This window comes from Adiantum capillus-veneris, chromosome 14 (assembly GCF_014529385.1).
Source record: "Adiantum capillus-veneris isolate H3 chromosome 14, ASM1452938v2, whole genome shotgun sequence".
NCBI classification, from domain to species: Eukaryota; Viridiplantae; Streptophyta; class Polypodiopsida; order Polypodiales; family Pteridaceae; genus Adiantum; species Adiantum capillus-veneris.
This window is the reverse complement of record NC_140944.1, coordinates 73,400,987-73,419,669: the sequence shown is the minus strand read 5'-3', so window position 1 is coordinate 73,419,669 and position 18,683 is coordinate 73,400,987.

Here is an 18,683-nt window from a genome sequence, read left to right as displayed (position 1 = left end):
TTATTTTGTGTTGCAGGTAAAGAAAGAAGATCATGAGATTCTATATTGGGTGTTCCATCGAACTAATATTCCGGAGGTGATTGATCGACAGAATAACCAGGGAGAGGTACTACGTCTAGATGGAAGGGGAGACTTTCAAGTTCAGTGGCATCTTGCAGGTGACCTCAAAACATTAAAGTGCATGTATAATTGTGGAATGGGTGCAATGGAAAAGTCACCGTGTTTGTTCTGCATGGAGCCTGCAAAGGTCATGGACCCAAAGTGGTGGAGAAAAGCTCCAACACGTCACATTGAGGATCCTGCTTTTCGACCTGTTTTGAAAATACCACTTGTGAATGTCCACATCTGTACAATGCATGCCCTTTGTAGAATTGTGGAGAAATTGGTCTACTTATATATCGGGTTTGCTTGGAAGATTAAGAACTCAGCAGAGCGACAAGTAGCCCTGCAGTGCTTAGAATTGGTACTGTCGGATATGGGGCTTCATGGTGGCAATGTGAAAGTCCAACGGGATGAAAAGAGATCAACTACTGAGAAGGATGTCCCATGCAAACCATCCATCGGTGGGGTGAAGGCACGAAGGTTTTTATCTAAACCCCAAGGTACAAGATATCCGAAGCTAACAAAACATGCAAAAATATATAACACATCTTATGTTAGCAAGGTAGAGTATCATAGCTGGAAAAAGCTACATATTGCAGCCAAAGACCAAGAACCAACTACTCGTAACGTGAAGGCTGAGGTTTGGCGATCAATAGACATCCTATTTTTGATGTGCGACAAAGACGACTGGTCACAAGGTGATATGAACAAGTTCAAGGAGAATCTCAACCTTCTCAAAAAATCATTCAAGACAGCATGGACAGACACCCAGATTACTCACTACATGGTATTATCGTGTATTTGATTCTCTTTTATGTGCAACTATGTGAGTGTAAAACATTCTAACTAATCTGTTTTCATATCTAGCACATCATCTTCAATCATTTACCATATTTTATACAAAAGTATGGGAACTCGGAAATATGGGATACCCAAGGGATGGAAAAGTCTCATTACATGGCGAGAAATGCTTATTTCAGGCACACACGACATGGTGGCTCTCGAATCAAGGCTAACAGTTTGAGAGAACTATTTGAATGGTTCTATCGTAGAATCATTCATCGAATGCAGACAAAAGAAGTCTTGGAAAATTCAGCAACAGCACAAGCCATCAGACATTTACAACAACAAAAAGTTAAAAGATCAATGGCATACAACAACTCCGGAGCTCGTGAAAGTCAACGAAGGTGGAGAGAGACAATGGTGTATGTGAACCACAAGTGGAGAAAGATACTCTGAGTGGATGACATTGTACAAAATTTATGTAATACATGATCTTATACAATTGCTACTTGAAGTGTATCAAGATTTTGAAGGTTCAATTTTGTTTTTTGGCACGTCACCCTTGTAACGAATCATGAGATGTTTGTCATACTCTAAAAGTTCATCTGGGTTTTGTCTACCAAGAGCTAGTGCCATTGCTGTGTAGGTGTAGTAATACGCTGCCCGACCACCTGTATAGCCCGGGCAGTAACCAAAACAATCTCTAGCAAACACTTTGTCCACAAGAATGACTTTATCTGCACTTTTGGGCAGCACGGGTCCACCCAAGAAGCGTGATAGTGTCTTGAATGTGTAAGTTGCTATTGAACCCTCTTGTGACATGGAATTGTGAAAAACTACTATCGACGACTCGCAAAGCTTTGAAAGGTACTGCGCTAGGGCCGCATCCCTTCCACAATACTCTCGAGTCCGCCGCTGAAGGAATTCATCCTTGTTAGCAATCCAAGACTGCACACATCATGTCAGAATAAGTGACAGAGAGAGAGAGAGAGAGAGAGAGAGAGAGAGAGAGAGAGAGAGAGAGAGAGTTACCATGAAGCTCTCATCCTGCACAAAGAGGTTTTCCTGCCACATGTCTACAGATGTAGTTGACCCCTGACTTGAATGGTTAAACCAATCCTCCACTTCTTTGTTACTTGTTGATGGTGTTAGGCTTTGTCTTATTGCTTGGAAGGTGGCTTCATCAGGTAGTGTCTCCTTGTATTTTTCAACTTTCTCAAAGCATATTTAGAGGCATTCCATTGGATTGCTAGATGTTTCCATTGCCTCATCATCACTACTATCCTCTGAAACAAATCCACTCCTCTCCTCTTGGACTCTGGAAATAATAGCCAGGGAGAAATCCTCCCTTAAATAAAAGATGCTTTGCACATCATGTAAAAAGATATAGGTCCTGTCTCCAATCCTGAAGTCAGGCACAGCAGGCAGCATCATCTGAGCATGCTTCTCAGTGAAGTTACTAACATCCAAAGGAAGTTTGATTTCTGTGGTTTTCACAGAGAGCATCTTACTTCTTTGTACTTCAATTGCCTCAACCTCAAGGTCGACTGTATCTTCAACCTCCTCGACTTCTTGTATATGAGTTGTCTCCTCGCATTCTTCATCCGGTGCTGCATCCTGCTCCTCTAACACCTCATCAGGATTCTGCATGAGGAATCAAAACAGGCTGTTCAGGTAAATCATAAAGCCAAAGGATTCCTGAATGAGTTTGCATTCTTTTTGGTGCAAAGGGCAGGCTGAATGTCGGCAAGAAGGTGGTAATTCCCTATACTTATTCAGTCCCTGTCCCTTTCCACCACAGTCATTTAAATGCACAAGAGTCATAGTGGGCAGAACAACTCTCCCTACCTGCACCGGCACTTCAAACTTATCTCTGTAGGACTGCAAGAATCCACTGTGCTGAGCTAACAGGTCTTCAATGTCAAACTTTGGGTTAAACATAGAATGAACTAGATCAAACTTGTCCCCAGCACCACAAGATGCTGCAAAATCAAACAGCCTCTCATCAGTTGCAGCTGGGTCTTCCAGAGAAGACACATCCTCTTTGGCTTTACCTTTAGTTGCACAGGGACTGCTTTGTGGCAAATCTGCATCATCTGAGAAGTCTATATTCCTCTTTCTTGTATTTTTCTTGACAAGTACTGTACAGGGTGAGGGACCCTTGTAGGGTGAGGGATCCTCTTGGCCTGGTGACCTCTCTGATTGATCTTCACCAATTGACTCTTCTTCAGATATTTCCTGACAAAAGTCAACAGTTCTTTTGGCAGAAACATTAAGCAACTGAGCCTGCAAAGGTTGAAATCTTGGCACACGCTCTCGGTCTGGTTTCAGCCTCTTCTGCCTACTGGACCTTAATCCTATTCATCAGGAAACATGACAAGTCTCTCTCTCTCTCTCTCTCTCTCTCTCTCTCTCTCTCTCTCTCTCTCTCTCTCTCTCTCCAAAGCACAAACAAAGACACACATAGACTCTCTCTCTCTCTCTCTCTCTCTCTCTCTCTCTCTCTCTCTCTCTCTCTCTCTCTCTTTCTCTCACTCTCCAAAGAACATTAAAAAACACACATAGACTCTCTCTCTCTCTCTCTCTCTCTCTCTCTCTCTCTCTCTCTCTCTCTCTCTCTTTCTCTCACTCTCCAAAGAACATTAAAAAACACACATAGACTCTCTCTCTCTCTCTCTCTCTCTCTCTCTCTCTCTCTCTCCAAAGAACAATAAAAAACACACATAGACTCTCTCTCTCTCTCTCTCTCTCTTTGTATGTGTCTCTTTGTACTAAAGGCGCGCAAGGACGAAAACATACTTTTTGCAACTCTCTACGCGCGCCTTAAGTACAATTGAGAGAGAGAGAGAGAGAGTCATAACTATACTATAGGCGCGCGGAGAGAGCTGCAGCCAGTGTTCGGTTGGCTCTGCGCGCTGTTAGTAACAGGGAGAGAGAGAGAGAGAGAGAGAGAGAGAGAGAGAGAGAGAGAGAGAGAGAGTGTATGTCTGTGTGTGTGTGTGTGTGTGTCTGTCTATGTAAGTATGTGTTGAGGTGTGTGTGTGTGTGTGTGTGTGTGTGTGTGTGTTTGTCTATGTAAGTATGTGTTGAGGTGTGTGTGTGTGTGTTGAACAACAGTATGGGTTTTTCTTTGTTTACACACACACACACACACAATTTGCTACCAACTGTTGGAAATACAGAGAGAAAGAGTGAGAGATCACCTTTTGTTGGTGGGGTTTGCAGAAACTCCAAGGGAGGTTTCTCCTCCATTGCTTTTTGTCTGTCAAACTCACTCTGTCTCTCTCCCTCTCTCTCTCTCTTATAGTAAGGAGTCCCTCTCTCTATCTCTCTCTCTCTCTATCACTCTCTCTCTATCACTCTCTGGTAGTAATGAGGCTCTCTCTCTCGCTCTCTCTCTCACTCTCTCTCTCTCTCTCTCTCTCTCAATGTTAGACAAGACAAAGACATGATAGAAGAGTCATCTTAATTCATTAGAAAGTACAAACTCGTCCGTGAACAATGGACTGAGATACAATTTCTGTAAGTATGGAATCAGAATGTCTTCAAGGTAAAAATCGAAGGAATGCCCCTCGAAAGAAGGTTGTGAGATAGTTGTTCTCGGCGGATTTAGTTCTCCCTTTTCAGGAGTATCATCAATCAGTAGTGTACTAGTTGCATCAAAGGGTACACCGATTTGGCTAAACAGTTTGTACCAAAGAGGTAAGTGTGGTTTTTTAGGGTGGTAGTGGCCCTCGATGGTAACGCATTTTCTTTGATCATACAAAAAGGCAAAATCTGACGTGTGAGCGCCGCATACACTGCAAACTATTGTAACTAGTGGCGATAAGTTTTGCCTTTGCATTGCAGACCATATGGAAACTTTGAAGCGCGGAAGAAGAAACTGAATAAATTCCTTGGTTCCTGGTCATTTGTATACACTTGGGTTCACAAGAATATCTGTTACATTGACGCTACTTCAACCTGACCATCCAACTCTTTGCACAAAATATCTTTTTCCCTTCGCCCCATCACCTTACGGCCAACTAGGAAAAAGGAAAAATCTGATAGGTCCCTGTCCATTGACTCTTCATTTATTCCATGCTGCAACTACTAAAGACTGCATAGATCCCTTATTGTAACCACCAACAGTAGGCCATGCTCTTTATCAATCACTTCCACATCCACAGCAGGGTTATCTTCCAAACCTGCAGAAACCTGGTCCATAGGAATGTACTTACCATTGAGCATTTGTGATCGCATATACCAAAACTAGAGTAACAGTGATTGGCTTGCAATCATGTACTTGACAACTAGAGTATCAAGCGCGACCTCGCACCGTAAGCCAATCTCTTCCTTTACATACCATCCTCTGTCAAGAAGTTTGTCACAGGATGACTGCTAAAATGACTTGCACATGAACATAGTTTTCGTAACACGGATGTTGTACCTATGAAACAACTCTATGAAGAGTGCAGCAGGACAAAAGTTTGCAATTCTAACCAGTTTGGTGGGAATAAAGCTACGTAGAGACCTCTGTATATCCTTGTAGAGCTTACTTTGCATTGCCTCCACCATTGTTTCCTCGGGAACTGGCCAGTCCACAGTGTTCCAATCGGTTGGTAGAGGCACTTTCAACAACATGCCATTCTTATTCCCTGAGCTGAGTTGGTAGAAGTGGTCATACAAAAATATTCCTTGATCAGCCAGGCTTTTGCTGCTCCTCCCTGAATACTGTAGAGAACCAATGTGGACATGAACAACAAGGAAGAGGCCTATTATGCACTCCACAGGCTCCCATTGCTCATAAGAAGAGGGATAAACATCTGCAATATATATAAGAAGAGTTAAACTAAGAGTATCAATAAGTAAAAATGACAAATCTAATGTAATTGAGCTGTGAAGAATGGAGACATTGCTCATAAGAAGAGGGAGAAACATTGCAAAATATATAAGAAAAGTTATATTGAGAGTATCAGTAAGTTCAGATGTCAAGAGTACTTACAGATCAAATGAAGTTCAGATGTGAAGAGTACTTACAACTGCAATGTTGGTGCAACCAAAGTTGGTCTGTGCTAAGAAGTGTGCAATGAAATGATGTTTATGTTGGCAGGTGCATGGCAAAGGGCTAAAGCAAGAATGAAGGCCCTGGGCAGGCAAGTGGCAGCGCAGATATATACGCGATGCAATTTTTTAGGCCAAAAAGGCCCCAGACTGGTCCAATTGGGGTGATAGGTAAAGGTGCCGGAGATGCTAATTTGATGCTCTAGAATATGGTCTTCGAGATGCTTTGCAAGTTGGTACAGACGGCTCTTCAAACGGAGTCCGGGTGTGAAAGTTATGATTGTACGAAGATGGAATGCTTTGCAGATCCCCGACGGGCACGCGAGATGGGGACAGGTGGCCCAAGCTAGAATGCGCAAGCCGATGTGTAAATCTCAAGTTGTGGAGAATGCCGGTCTTTTCGGATTGCCCTTGGAGTCCAGACGGGCAAGTTATGGTTTGCGAAATATTTATCGGGGGTCGGGTATGTGCTGGTCGTGCCCCGTTGGTAGGCATGTTGAAAAGGATATTTTTAAGCTCTCCAAGGTTCTGGAAGGTTTCATGCGACATGGGGAATCATTCAAAATTTTCGGCTCGCCAATCAGAGTCAAGGGCATTGAGATGTGTCCACTTCAAGTCGACAAACAATCGCAGCAAGGGAACGAACTCGATTTTTTTTCCACTTTTGTGATTTGTCGTTAAAAGGTGTAAAGTGGTTGGAATGCGGCAAAGTTCTCCGGGTTTGAAACTGACAAGGGGTAGCTTGGCAAAAGAGGGGTTCAGTGAACTCGGGCACATGGAGCACCGACGGTGTGCGAACCAAGCACTCTAAGTCCTCTTGGGGAAAAAAGGGTGGTTGGACTAAGAAAAGCAATTGTGAACTTAAAGGGTTAAGTTTCGAAGGAAAAGAGGGTTAAGTGAAACTCAAAGGGAATGGCGCAAGCCATGTTGCCAAACAAAAAGAAGTTTTTTCCATTTGAAAAAAAGAAGAAGTAAAGGAAAGAAAGGGCTCAGCCACATCTTCGAACAAAAGGGGATATTTTTTCTCCTTTGATTTGGGTTGAAAAAAGAAGGAGGGCAACGACTGCCCTTGGGAAGGGAAAAGAAGGGTTTTTTTTTGTGGTTAAAAGAGAGAAGGGAGAAGAAGCAAGGGTTTTTTGTTTTGCGAAGTAAGGATGCAAGCTTCGGAAGATGGTCTTCTCCTTCATAGGCTTGGTCGAGGGTGAGGCAAGGCCAAGCGGCGACTCTTGAAGAAAGGGCTTTCGGGTGATGAGAGCTCAAAAGGAAAGGAGCTCACTTGCACGCGTGCGTGCCTTGATAGCGAAAGCAAGAGGAGGAAAGTCCAATTCTCGACGTTGTACCAACGAGGGTTGCCGTTATCAGTTTTTTATGCCCGTCGAGGTTGTGTCGACAAGGTTGTTTGTACTACATTGTTCTCAGCAAAGGAAAGCAAGGATTGCACGTATTTTTTGTGACATTTTCCCTTCCCTTCTTTGTCCTACTGCTCTTGTGTTCGTGTCCGTGGTGTCAGGTGTGTGTGTAGGCAAGTGTGCCCCCATCGAACCAATGGTGTCTTGTGGCAAAGAGAGAGAAAGAGGCTCTAGGTGTGCGAGGGAAGCTGCAAAGTGTGTTGTGCGGTGCGTATGTGTTCGATCGTGATCTGATATAGTGTGATCGGCTCGAGAGGTGTGCAAGCAGTGGTCTGCTAGCAGGAAAGGAATTTTTTGAAGGTGAATCCTAGTGGATTGGGGTGTTGTGTTTACCTTGGGCTGTAGAGAGGCGAGCTACTTGTGTGTCGGGTGTGTTCCCCTTTCCCCCTCTCCATCTTCTGGTGCCCCCACGGAGGAGCACACTGATTGCTCCCTGGTGATATGTTTATAAGCAAAAATGTGGCAGAGTGTTGGCCCGATTTTGAGTGGTGAAGAAGATGCGGATGAGTGGTGACAGATTTTGAGTTATTTATGCTCTCATTGCAAATGTGGAGTGATGAAGAAAAGCTGGAGACAGTTCCGTTGGTGCTGCGAGGTAAAGCAAAGGCCTGGTTTGATGGTCTGGAAGCTGCGGATAAGCAGTATTGGGTTGGTTTTCGAGAGTGGTTTCTACACAAGTTTCGAAAAGTGGTGTCGGCTGCTGAAGCAGATGCAAAGATTAAAGAGCTACAACAAGAAGTAAGTGGAAATTTTGATGCTTTTCTTGATAAGTTCGAAGCTTGTTGGAGTGATCAGGTTGCTGCCACCCAAGTGGTCAATGCGGATGGTTTCAAGCTGGAGAAATTCCTAGCTTGCCTGTGTCCTCGAGTTCAAGATAAGGTGGATGATGAAGAGCCAAAGACTTATGCCGAGGCAGTCAGAGTTGCCCGGGTGAAGAGCAGGAAAATGAAAAGAAAGCTGGAGTTAGGCTTGCTAAAGCCTGCAGATTGTGTGGATGTTGAAGCAGCAGTTTGTTCTTTGGGCCCGTCGAGGATGGTGCCAGTGATGCCAAGTGTGGAGCCTGTTAGGGTAAGGCATATGATTGACTATGTTCCTTGGGAATTACCTGTTGATGAAGCGTCTATGCCGATTGTGGAGGAGCTTGTTAGCGAAGATGGGCCTTTTGTTAAAGAGAGCCTGTGTGTGGAGGAGTTAGCAGATGCCAAGTGTCCAGTGCAACTTCAAGAGGTGGAGCCTGTTCTCGTGGAGTGCTTGTATGAAAGGGTAACTGATCGTGGCCAAATGGTAGGTGCTGAGAGCTTGGGGCTGGATGATGAAAGTGGACACGACGATGGTCCAACTTTTGCGGAGCAGCTAGAGGATGATGATGAAGATACAGAATCAGCCTATGGTAAAGATGATGAGGCTACAAGCTCAAGATTCTGGGAAACGAGCGAGGAGGATAGAGATACGAGCTGGGAGACAGAATCCAAAGGGTCTATGTTGGTAAAGGTGAAGTTAACCTATTGTGCGTATAAGAATGTGGTGGTTGCAACTATAAAGGATGAGCCGGTGATAACATCAGAGCTTAGGAATAAAGACATGCAGGTGAGGGTTCTATGTGGCACCATGCTAATGATGATGCTCATCAAGGTAGCTATGGAAGGTGCTTTGATTGTATAGCAGATACAAGGGTTTCCCAAGAAGGAGAGAGTTGTTGTGGATGAGGAAGAAGAATAGGTCAAAGAAGATGGCATGCAAGAGATATTGGACGCTCATAAAGAAGAAAAGCAACTCCAACTAGCCATGGATTGCACGAGAGATGCCTTGGATACGGGTTCTTTTGAGCAGGTATACTTGGATGGTGAGGTTGATTGGGGGTTTTATGACCTAGTGGGTGAGGTGGATGAAGAGACACAGGTGATGGCTGGGAAAGCTTTGACCAGAATGCAGGTGATACGAGGGTCTATCCCTCTTCAATTGGCAGTTTCTTTGGAAGATCAAAAGCCTTCTACTATGGTGGTGCCGACAAAGACAGGTATGGAGGTGAGTATGGAAGTGATGGTGATCGGGGTTCCTTTGTTGAAAGAGTTTCCCACTAAGCGGAGTGTTCCTTTTGAGCATGAAGAAGAGTCCAAGGGTGTGGACTTGTTCAAACTTTCAAAGGAAGTTTGCGTATGGTGGTTGAAAGGGATGCTGATAAATGCGGCTGTGCAGTGGGCTGTTGAGAAGGTACATGATTTGCTTGAGGAGGATCTTGCGTTATATGGTTGGGAGGGAGGGCATGGTATGTTCAATGTGAATGATGATGTATACTCGGACAGTGGTGATGCTTTTGGTGGTGTTGTTTTGGAAGTGGACAGTATGCCAATCAATGTTGGGAGTAGTGGAAGCATGCGGAGGACAACTTATGTGGAAGATTGGCTATATGCTGGGATGCAGCACTATGGGAGGGTGTTACAGGTGGACGGAAGAGACCAATACATGGTGTTTGACCCGGGCGGTTAATGATAGGTAAAGCAGGGGGTTGGGCAACCCGTAGGCGCAAATGTGGCAGGTGATAGATGCCAGGTTTTTTACATATCTTAGGTGGTTTTGTGGTGTGCAGAGAGTTTGTTTTGGTGTTGCAGTTTTTTTAGTGCAATAAGCTTGTTTGTGGTTGAACATAAAAGTTCAACAAGGGGGTGGGCAATGATGGTGCAACCAAAGTTGGTCTGTGCTAGGAAGTGTGCAATGCAATGATGTTTATGTTGGCAGGTGCATGGCAAAGGGCTAAAGCAAGAATGAAGGCCCTGGGCAGGCAAGTGGCAGTGCAGATATATACGCGATGCAATTTTTTAGGCCAAAAAGGTCCCAGATTGGTCCAATTGGGGTGATAGGTAAAGGTGCCCGAGATGCTGATTTGATGCTCTAGAATATGGTCTTCGAGATGCTTTGCAAGTTGGTCCAGACGGCTCTTCAAACGGAGTCCGGGTGTGAAAGTTATGATTGTCCGAAGATGGAATGCTTTGTAGATCCTCGACGGGCACGCGAGATGGGGACAGGTGGCCCAAGCTAGAATGCGCAAGCAGATTGTAAAGCTCAAGTTGTGGAGCATGCCGGTCTTTTCGGATTGCCCTTTGGAGCCCAGACGGGCAAATTATGGTTTGCGGAATATTTATCGGGGGTCGGGTATGTGCTCGTCCTGCCCCATTGGTAGGCATGCTCAAAAGGATATTTTTAAGCTCGCCAAGGTTCTGGAAGGTTTCATGCGACATGGGGAATCATCCAAAATTTGCGGCTCGCCAATCGGAGTCAAGGGCATTGAGATGTGTCCACTTCAAGTCGACAAACAATCGCAGCAAGGGAACGAGCTCGATTTTTTTTCCACTTCTGTGATTTGTCGTTAAAAAGTGTAAAGTGGTTGGAATGCGGCAAAGTTCTCTAGGTTTGAAACTGACAAGGGGTAGCTTGGCAAAAGAGGGGTTCAGCGAACTTGGGCACATGGAGCACCGACGGTGTACGAACAAAGCACTCTAAGTCCTCTTGGGGAAAAAAGGGTGGTTGGACTAAGAAAAACAATTGTGAACTTCAAGGGTTAAGTTTCGAAGGAAAAGAGGGTTAAGTGAAACTCAAAGGGAATGGCGCCGGCCATGTTGCCAAACAAAAAGAAGTTTTTTCCATTTGACAAAAGAAGAAGTAAACGAAAGAAAAGGCTCAGCCACATCTTCGAACAAAAGGGGATATTTTTGCTCCTTTGACTTGGGTTGAAAAAAGAAGGAGGGCAACGACGGCCCTTGGGAAGTGAAAAGAAGGGTTTTTTCTGGGGGTTAAAAGAGAGAAGGGAGAAGAAGCAAGGGTTTTTTTTTTTGCGAAGTAATGAGGCAAGCTTCGGAAGATGGTCTTCTCCTTCACAGGCTTGGTCGAGGGCGAGGCAAGGCCAAGGGGCGACTATTGAAGAAAGGGCTTTCGGATAATGAGAGCTCAAAAGGAAAGGAGCTCACTTGCACACGTGTGTGCCTTGATAGTGAAATCAAGAGGAGGAAAGTCCAATTCTCGACGACTGTACCAACGAGGGTTATCGTGATCAGTTTTTTATGCCCGTCGAGGTTGTGTCGACGAGGTTGTTTGTACTACATTGTTCTTAGCAAAGGAAAGCAAGGATTGCCTGTATTTTTTGTGACATTTTCCCTTCCCCTCTTTGTCCTACTGCTCTTGTGCTCATGTTCGTGGTGTCGGGTGTGTGTGTAGGCAAGTGTGCCCCCATCGAACCAGCGGTGTCTTGTGGCAAAGAGAGAGAAAGAGGCTCTAGGTGTGCGAGGGAAGCTGTAAAGCGTGTCGTGCGGTGTGTATGTGTTCGATCGTGATCTGATATAGTGTGATCGGCTCGAGAGGTGTGGAGGCAGTGGTCTGCTAGCAGGAAAGGAATTTTTTGAAGGTGAATCCTAGTGGTGTTGTGTTTACCCTGGGCTGTAGAGAGGCGAGCTACTTGTGTCTCGGGTGTGTTCCCCTTTCCCCCTCTCCAATGTGGTTGATGTATATCTGATACATTTCCACTGTTTGCTATCACGTCTGGATGGGTAAACATATGCTGAACAAGAACTTCCTTTACAGATCTTTTGCCGATTTCAACTTTGAAATCCAACACTCTGGCCTTCTATGCTGAGCGGTAAATGTTGATACCACTAGACCTCTTGGGTCTTCTTGGTTGCATGAGGACCCATGAACCTTTGTTTATCCTTTGTCTAACCCATTGGTTCTCTGTACTTATTGAAGTTAATATTGTAATTGAGGATATGCTACTACTTGGCCTTCTAGGCAAAGTGCAGTTGTTGGTTGTTGGTGTGAGAGACAGTAAACACCAAGAGCTTCTTGGGCAAGAAGACGTGGAAGCCATAGCTCTCAGAGAAAAGCTTTAGTGGAGGGAGATTCACTTTGAAAGCATTCTAATGGAGGGAAAGTGTTTTACAATTCCAATATCCTGTGCGGGCTTAATGGTCACCCTCCAGTACGTTAATGACTATAAGAGAATATCAGAAGTGGGACCATTGGCAAGCACCTAACAGCTCGGTAAAAGGAAGGAAATTACGATGCCACAATCCTAGATTCGTGAAAGTTTTATGCTATTTTTCTATTTTTTGAGTCTTTCCACGTACTTTCCTACGTAATGTTGCCTTCGTGCTCATTGGACGCGCTCTATTTTTCTCTCTCTTCATATGGCCCTCCAAATGACCTTCGAAATTTTCTAATGACTAATTAGGTATGCATTATGCAATAAAAGAGCAAATCAAATGGATTTATCTAATGATGATAGAGTAATGCTAATTGTACTAACACGCAAATGCATAACAACAATTCTAGCTAGCAGACCATGGCTTTGATACCAAATGTTAGGAATTGGATCGTGCTAGCTATGGTGGATGAAAGAAAAACATAGCAATGTGTAAGTGTGTGTGTAAGCAAGGTTATCACTCAAGTGAATTAGGTTCCAAGATAGAATTAGCTTGGACTCATAAACACAATCTTGAGTATTGACTTAGCTTAGCACAAGCTCACCATAGACAAGCATGTAGTGCAAAATGAAGTTGTTGTTTATTGATTCAAGAAATGAGCTTTAAGTAGCTCTAGAGCCTTGCTCCACAGTATGTGGGATAAATCCACATTTATCACACTTTACATTTCAAACTTAAAACAAGCAAGACAATGAATTATTTAACATATAACACCCAAACTTGACTATTGATGGATAGGTTGTAGTCAAGTGTATGCTTCCATATATCTCATTATGTTGCTTCTTCTAGAATATGAATATGCTAGCATGGTATGTATCTTGCCAACAAGTAGTAAAAAATGACCTCTATTACTAATATATGCTAATGCCAGGGTTTACAATTCAAGCCACTACTACTAATGTGCATCTCAAAAGGCCCACAAAATAGAGGGAAATTTGGAAGGATAAGAATCTACTATGGCACATTGAGAGCCACAAGTGGTGTTAGTTTGGCATGAGTGGATGAGGGAAAGTTATTTTAAAGAGAAATCAACAACTCTTTCTCACACACTACAAGAGGCTATTCATATTAGCGACGTTCACACAGCGACGCTAAAAAAAAATAATTCCCGGCGTCGCTATGAGCGTCGCAAATTTACAAGTAAATTTGCGACGCTCATAGTGACGCCGGCTGGGCTAAAAAAAATAACAGAGAGCGCCCAGAAACTTAGATCTCAGATCTGAGTTTTTTGGAGCCCTCAAGCAAGGAGCAGGTAACGCTCTCCCTCTCTCTCTCTCTCTCTCTCTCTCTCTCTCTCTCTCTTTCTTCTCCACACATACACACACACACACACACACGAGGAGAGGAAGGAGAGCTAGGTATGCTCCTTCCCGCTCCTCACTCTCATGTTCCCTTCCCCTCTTTCTCTCTCCCTCTCTCTCTCTCTCACACACACACACATAGTGTTTTTGAGAGAGAGAGAGAGAGAGAGAGAGAGAGAGAGAGAGAGAGAGAGAGATAGATAGAGAGAGAAAGAGTACAAACATAAACAAAAACGCACACACACATACATAAACAAAGAATGCACACACACATTGAGAGAGGAAAAGAGAGAGAGAGCATGCATAAACAAAAAACGCACACATTGAGAGAGGAAAAGAGAGAGAGAACATGCATAAACAAAAAACGCACACATTGAGAGAGGAAAAGAGAGAGAAAACATGCATAAACAAAAAAACGCACACACATTGAGAGAGAAAGAGAGAGAAACTAATTTAACGTCGTAGGAAACTAACTAAAATTAAAAGACCTAAAGATCTAGCCGACGAGGAGTTGAACTCAAGACCTATTATTCAAGAGGGAAATGGCATAACCAATCTATCATACTTGGCATGGGTGATAGAAAGGTTATACCATTTATCTCTTTTTATTGGCACACACGCGCACACACATAAGAAGAAGAGAGTTATAACGTCGTAGGAAACTATCCTAAAAGACGTTAAAGATTAGGTTAGATGTAGACTTACGTTAAATTAGATTTAGGTTTATTTAAGTTAAATTAGATTAGATTTAGGTTTATTTTTAGTTAGATTTACGTTTATTTACGCTAGATTTAGATTTTCGTTATATTAGATTAGATTTAGGTCTCCATAGACTGCGATGCCTGCATGAAGCGGGTGAAGAAATCCCTCAATGGAATATAGGGTATTGTTGCCTTCACTCATGGTGGGTCCGTCGATCCAAAAGTACTGGTGAAATGTCTTTAGAAGATAGGGAAGAAGGTGGATCTTCAGGGCGGCAAGAGTCACTACATCCCCGACAATGACCATCTAGACAAACCTCTAGTCATTCAACAACAACTTCAAAGTTAGTAACAAGAGCAAGAACGGTCCAAAGGGCCAATTGCTGTCGTCAGATGTGGATGGAGATGAGGCAGTGTCACCGCCGAAAGTTAACTCTCACATCTTTAGTGATGAGAATGCCAACTCTTGCCGAGTTATGTGAAAAATTATGTGTTAAATCAGTTTTAAGGTTCTTATAATCCCTGTTAGTTTAGTTCTTTGTTTTTAATATAACATAATTTACGTTAGATTTAGATTTATGTTATATTAGATTAGACTTAGGTTTATTTAGGTTTACCCACACACACACACACACACAAGAAGAAGAGAGTTTTAACGTCGTAGGAAACTATCCCAAAAGACGTTAAAGATTAGGTTAGATGTAGACTTACGTTAAATTAGATTTAGGTTTATTTTTAGTTAGATTTACGCTTATTTACGTTAGATCGAGTCCACGCAAGAATTACTTACGGTTTAGGGTTTAGAGTTAGACGAACAGTGAAAAGATCTACTATGAAAAGATGTTAAGATGCTGTGAAGTGCTACAGCTAGAGAAGAGGCAAAGGGGTTTTGTCCACTACATGCAGTATCATGTAGACGTGGGTCTGTAGATTTCTTGTACCCACAAATATAGGTATTGACCAATAAAGACGAGATTATAACCCGGTGGTTCTGATCTCCGTGCACCTCTAGACCGAGGTGTGTGGGGATTGGACATGACTAGAGAATGTGAGGTAGAGAGAGAGAGAGAGAGAGAGAGAGAGAGAGAGAGAGAGAGAGAGATAAGACGAAGAATGCCAATAGAATATTAAATTTTTTGTCCAGGTTATAAGATTTTTATCCTCATTATGAGTAGTGACGAGGATGTGGGACCGTCCAACCGAAACACCTATCTCTCAAGGAGGGTCTTATATCCTTGTAATCAATGCAAGCATGCTGTGCGACGGACAAGACGTGTTTCTTTGCAGCACGTTCGTGAATTTGGCGAGTTTGATCCATCTATTATAGATCGAGTTGTTGCTAATTATAACTCGTCGGACTCTGACGCTGGCCAACAAGCAACAATCTTGCAACCCAATAGACGTGTTCGCAGGCGCTTTGGTCAAGCAGCATATGTGAGGCCACAAGATGTAGCCTCTGACAGCTCGAGGGATGATCATGCAGAGCACATTCCCAACGAGGCAATGTTTGAGCCCGAGATTGATGAAATGATCGAGACGATCATGGATTCAGAAAGGCTTATCTATGATGATATGAAAAGTGAAGCCGATACGCCATTGTATAATGGAGCATGTATGCCTAGATTGAAAGCACTCCTGGTTCTTCTCAACATGCAGGCAAAGTTTGGATGGAGTGACACTAGCGTCACAACGCTTTGCCGGTGATCTATTACAATTAGTTTACTTTAATAAAACTCTAAATGTATAATGATCTGATAGATTTTTACACGACTGTATCGTATTTTTATGTTGTGTAGATTGCTTAAAGAGCACATACTACCAGCTGACAATGTGATTCCAGATTCCCGAGATGAAGCAAGAAAGATTTTGCGAAACTTGGGGATGGATTACAATTCTATCCACGCTTGTCCTAATGACTGCATTCTTTTCAGAGGGGAATACATAGACATGGAGAAGTGTCCGAAATGTGATTTCGAAAGATATCGAGTAGATCTCCACAGGACAAAAATTCCACAAAAGGTTTTGCGACATTTTCCTCTGCTTCCTCGCATCAAGTATTTCTTCGAATGTAAGTCCATGGCCGCCCTAGCATCATGGCATGAGGAGAATAAATCTTCAGATGGTGTGCTACGAATTCCTGCAGATTGCGCAGCCTGGAAACATATAGATGGAACATGGTCGGATTTTGCCAGGGAAGCTCGAAATTTGCGCTTAGGCCTGGCTATGGATGGCGTAAATCCATTTGGTCAAAGATCAACATCTTACAGTGTATGGCCTGTTGTCATCGTCAACTACAACATTCCCCCCTGGTTGACTACGAAGAAGGGGCACCTATGGCTAAGCTTGATTGTGCCAGGGCGATATAAAGTGGAGAATATGGATGTGTATCTTCGTCCACTATTGGAAGAGCTACAACAATTGTGGATTGGCATAGAGGTGGTGGATATGAGCCGACGGAATGCTTTGATCAGAGGCATTCTAATGTGGACCATGCATGACTATCCCGGGCTAACAGAATGCTCAGGTGATCTATTGACACTCCTCACTCAGACACTGTAAATTTTGTTTTTTCCCATAGTTGATCTATTATCATGTGTATACATGCAGGGCTTCAAACAAGCGGATACAGAGCATGTGTCACATGTGGACCTAGACTGAATGCACGTAGGGCGCCCTCACTGAAGAAGCAAATCTACGAAGGTCATCAAGCGCATCTTCCAGAGAATCCTGTGTTACGCGACGGCTTTTTGGGAAGAGAGCCACCAAGGATGTCTGCACAAGCATGGTTAGAGCAGAAGGAGATGTGCGATGACGGATTGCCTCCAGGGATGAAGAGACTATCTCTATGGTACGAGTTACCATACTGGCCCCGACTCATGATCAATCACTTGCTCGATCCAATGCACATATTCAAGAATGTGGGTAATCTACTATGGGACCATCTGACTAGCAAGAAAGATACTTTGAGAGCCAGAGTTGACCTTAGAAATGTGGATCGTATGGAGCAATATTGGCCACAAACAGCGTCTGATGGATCGATAAAACTCCCTAAAGCACCATGGATTTTCACAGGAGCCCAAGAACGCAAAGTAAAAGAGACCATTCGATCTTTGCGGACCCCCACTGGCGTAATGCACTCGCTCCGAACGTGTTTTACTAAAGAAGGAAAGCTTACCGGTTTGAAGTCACACGATTGGCATAAAATGTGTCAGGTACGTTCATAGTGGACTTTAATATCATTGCATAAAATGTGGACTTTAATATCATTGTTGCACATACTTTACAGTTTATTTTACCGGTTGCCATTGAGGGATGTTTGTCTCTCGACATCCGTAACACAATCTACAAACTTGCAAAGCTGGTGCAATGGATCTCACAAAAGGAGATCAACGTAGACTCCATACCATTCGCCAAACTAAATGCTGCGGAGCTTGTGTGCATGTTTGAGAAATATTTTCCTACTACCATGCTAACCATTCAGGTGCATCTTGTTGTTCACATAGTTGATGAGGTGGAAATAGCTAGCACAGTTCATTCCAGATGGATGTTCTTCTTAGCACGTTTCATGAAAACGCTTAAGGGATATGTGCGTCAAAAGGCACGTCCGGAGGGTAGCATGGCAGAAGGTTGGTTGGTATCAGAGTCCCTAGTGTACATTGGAGAGTGGCTAGATGGATTTGATAAAGCCCGGGACACGCTATGGCGAACCATAGATGATGAGCGCATATCTGGGATTGTCATGTGCAATCTCGGTGTTGAGAAGAAGATGACGGAAGATCTAGAGGCTAAAATCAACCGATTTTGCATGCTTCACAATCCCGTGATGCAAAAGTGGATTTCACAATATGAGGATGCAAAGCAAGAGCGACAAAGGGCACGAATCGAGTGGAGACGGGGAAGACGACCACCGATGCACTACTCTATATGGGGTGCATGCAGAGGAGCTACAAAATGAAACGGAGGATATGTGTTTAAACGGAGAGCTCTATATAGATATAGGAAGTTATGCTGAGTTTTGCGAGGATGAGAGAGAGATCTCTTAAAGCCACAAATATTGTATTTGAACAATTTTGCTCCGTGTTGTAAAAGCTCTGGCTCTCTAAGTACCTTCCATGGTGTATAACGCTCTTTTCTACTCGCGCTCACATCTTTCGATTGAAAATTCTGAGTTTTCGACTTGCCTCTTCTATCACTCAATTCATTGCGTCATTGTATTTATATGCGTCATTACGTCATTGTATTTAATGGTCTTTGCGTCATTGTCTACTCTATTCATTCAATATTAAGTTTAAATATTCGTGTGTTTAATGCAGGTATGGATGATGAGGAGTTTCTTTCTTCTTTGTCACCGCAGCAGAGACAGTGGTACGTGGA